This window comes from Rosa chinensis, chromosome 6, assembly GCF_002994745.2.
Source record: "Rosa chinensis cultivar Old Blush chromosome 6, RchiOBHm-V2, whole genome shotgun sequence".
NCBI lineage: Eukaryota > Viridiplantae > Streptophyta > Magnoliopsida > Rosales > Rosaceae > Rosa > Rosa chinensis.
The window spans coordinates 46,714,860-46,718,714 of NC_037093.1; the positions used below are offsets into that span (position 1 = coordinate 46,714,860).

The window sequence follows — 3,855 nt, forward strand, 5'->3', positions numbered from 1 at the left end:
TTAGGGCCGGGCCGAGGCTTCAATTTTAGGACTCTTACCCGCCCTTAAGGCCCATCTTGCAAGGGTCAAAAGGGTCGGGCTGGGCCAGCCCTTTCGAATAGGGTCGGGCCGGGCCTTCACATACACAATTTTTTGGTCAGTTTTCACACATAAACTTAAACTGAAAATTGTTTTAAAAAAAGAAAACTGAAACTGGAAGGAAAAAAAAAAATATTCTCAAACGTAAGAACATAGTCTGATATCAATTACATCAAGTGAAACCATGGCCTATACACTGAACTACCTCTGGATATAAAAAGTATCATTCCACAAATTGATTATCTTCTTTGGCCAGACAACTTTTTCCCGAATTTGATATAGACGACTGAAGCTTTCCACTCGCAATGACAGATGAAGCATAAATATTCTTACTAAAACATATTGCATAATCATTAATCTACTTGCAAAGTTGCAAGAATCCAAGTTCACTGGTCATATAGCAGAATACCTAATCAAGAAGATAATTAAAGATCGTAGTGCTCTATAGATTAATGATAATGCTTTATATATTAATGATTATAGCTTTATGATCAGAATACCTGATCGTAGTGTTTTCCAAGTTCACTTTTTAGATTAATGATCTGATATTGCTTTATAGATCGTAGCTTTCCCATCGGATCATACTGAACTTGGAAAACTTACTAAATTATCAGCCATCAAAAAAGTCTACAAGCTACAATACAGGAAAAAAGTAATAATTAAGGATAATTTCATCCCAAGTCTCTGCATCAATCTCCAACTTTAATCCATATGATTATTGAAGATCAGATCTATGAAGAAATAGAAAACTGATTATTCTGACAAATGAAGGTAATTACCAGATGCGATGGTCGGGTTCAAAGGGGTAGAGAGCTTCGTCGTCTTCTTCGATGAACAGATTGGAGCGGTGTAGGTTGTCAAGCCTGTCGTCATGAGATCACTGTGGCGGTGGCTTCACAATCTAGTAGAGACTGGAGGAGAACCAACGAATCGAGGAGGGGATCGTGTTTGAGGTGAGGATTCGGTTGATTAGGGTTGCAGAGGACGCCATTGGAGGAGGTTTGAAGCTCAATGAAATAAGGCTGGAGCTTGGAGAAATGAGTGGAGAGAGTGAGATAGGGGTTGTGAAGAAGACTAAATGACTGATACTCTGATAGAAAGAGACTGATAAAAAAATAAGGGTAAATTCCTCCTATGGTACCTGAGGTATTGCTACTTGGACAGTTTGATACCCGATGTATTAAAGGGGACAGTTTGGTACCTGAAGTTAGACTATGTTTGACACTTTGATACTTCTGTTAATTTTTTCTGTTAAATGTAAGGATAAAATTGACATTTAGAATATATGTATAAAAACATAATAAAAAAACATGAGTTTGTGGGTTGATTGACGTTTTTCATAATTTTATAGGTATGAATTAATGTTTATGAATTATGTTGAAGGTGAAATATTCGAATTTTATGTTAACAAATATAATAATCAGATATTTTTTTTTTTGTACTATTCTCTATGAATCCACTAATTTTTCCTCCAAAACTTGGATTTTTCCTCCTCTTCATAAACACAATGCGATGATATTATTTGGTATTATTTTAGGTCTTCATCATTTTTTGGGTCATTTAGGAGAAAATGAAAATGAATTAATGCTTTTGGGTTATGTTAAAGTTGACATAATTGAATTTTATGTTTAAAAAAATTTAGTTGTACTAGACTAGTTTCAATAGAGTACTCTCATGGGTGTTCACTATATGATTACTATATTTCTTAAACATAAAATTCGAATATTTCAACTTCAACATAACCCATAAGCATTAATTCATACCTATAAAATTATGAAGAAAATCGACCCACAAACTCATGTTTTTTTATTATGTTTTTATACATATATTCTAAATGTCAATTTTATCCTTACATTTAACAGAAAAAATTGGTACTTCTGTTAAAGTGTCAAACGGAGTCTAACTTCAAGTACCAAATTGTCCCCTTTAATACATCAGGTATCAAACTGTCCAAGTAGCAATACCTCAAGTATCATAGGAGGAATTTACCCTTTAGAATATATGTATAAAAACATAATAAAAAAAACATGAGTTTGTGGGTTGATTTTCTTCATAATTTTATAAGTATGAATTAATGCTTATGGGTTATGTTGAAGCTGAAATATTCGAATTTTATGTTTAAGAAATATAGTAATCATATAGTGAACATCCATGAGAGTACTCTATTAAAACTAGTCTCGTACAACTAAATTTTTTTAAACATAAAATTCAATTATGTCAACTTTAACATAACCCAAAAGCATTAATTCATTTTCATTTTCTCCTAAATGACCCAAAAAATGATGAAGACCTAAAATAATACCAAATAATATCATCGCATTGTGTTTATGAAGAGGAGGAAAAATCCAAGTTTTGGAGGAAAAATTAGTGGATTCATAGAGAATAGTACAAAAAAAAATATCTGATTATTATATTTCTTTAATATAAAATTCGAATATTTCACCTTCAACATAACTCATAAACATTAATTCATACCTATAAAATTATGAAGAACGGCAATCAACCCCACAAACTCATGTTTTTTTATTATGTTTTTATACATATATTATAAATGTCAATTTTATCCTTATATTTAACAGAAAAATTAACAGAAGTACCAAAGTGTCAAACAGAGTCTAACTTCAGGTACCAAACTGTCCCCTTTAATACATCGGGTATCAAACTGTCCAAGTAACAATACCTCAGGTACCATAGGAGGAATTTACCCAAAAAATAATAGATAATTAACTTTAGGGCTGGGGCGGGCTTGGCCCTTTAGGGCTCAATCGGGCCGGGCTGCAGGGTAGGGCCGGGTTTCATTTGCAAGAGCCATACCCTACCCTATTTGCGAAAGGGTCGGGCTGGTCTGCCCTAATGCAAAGGTCGACCCCCCCTAATGCAAAGGCCTGGTCGGGCGGGCTTATGGCAGGTTTAAGGCCAAATGATGAGGCCTAAGCGGATTCACCATCGTGCCAATGTGAAACAAGTAATACAATGCTGATTTTAAAGCTTCGAACAACCCATGAATGTTTGTTTAAATTGAATCTGACAGGTGAGGAGGATGTGCACCTTAAACACATGAAGATTTTGGGATTTGAGAAGTAGAGGAAGAAAAGAAAAGGAAAATAAAGGACAGACGGGGAGGACATAAGAGGAAAAATAAGTGGAGGTAAAGGTGAAGAGAAGGGAAGAACAATGGGTAGAGGGGATGGATCGATAATCTGAGATTGAAGGATTTGGAAGATTTGGAAGAGGGGATTAGAGAAGGAAATGAAACAAAAACCAATAACAGAGCCATACCTATCACCGCTGAAGCAGAGATCTACCACAAAGATGGATAGAGAAAGACAAAGAGACTAAAAGGAAAAGGATAGAGAAGTGAGAGCTTCCCCCTCTCCAAAGGGTCTTCTTTTTACCCATACTTGATTGAGTCAACGGAGCTTAATAACATATGTTCTTTTTTCATTAACCCTAAGTGAAGATGTATACTAACTCAATTTTTTTCTTATTTTATGAGTTTTTTCTTAACGGAGACTCTCGATGTGTTTAATGGAACAGTGTTTGTATTGTACTGTCGTAACCAAAATAATTCGTGGTCTAGCTATCATTTGATTAACTAATAAACAAATCAATGGCACTTAAGCTAGGTTACTATTCCATAAGTTTTGCTTGCAGCTAGTAGGTACAATATCTGATGGTTTAGAGACGAAACTTATATCATTAGTTTGACATTATTAATTGGTTCCTCAATGAGCTTGTTATAATTAGACTATATGCAGATAGATCGACATAGTATGG

General features: G+C 34.4%; 1 long non-coding RNA gene across 1 annotated transcript; it reads right to left on the reverse strand.

Annotated features, from left to right (window-relative positions):
* Positions 1–200: 200 nt before the first annotated feature.
* LOC121050115 lies at positions 201–1,157 on the reverse strand. Its single transcript, XR_005801978.1, has 2 exons — positions 858–1,157; positions 201–712 (listed from the first exon to the last, which is right to left on the reverse strand). It is a non-coding gene; the product is annotated as an uncharacterized LOC121050115 (long non-coding RNA).
* Positions 1,158–3,855: the final 2,698 nt, after the last annotated feature.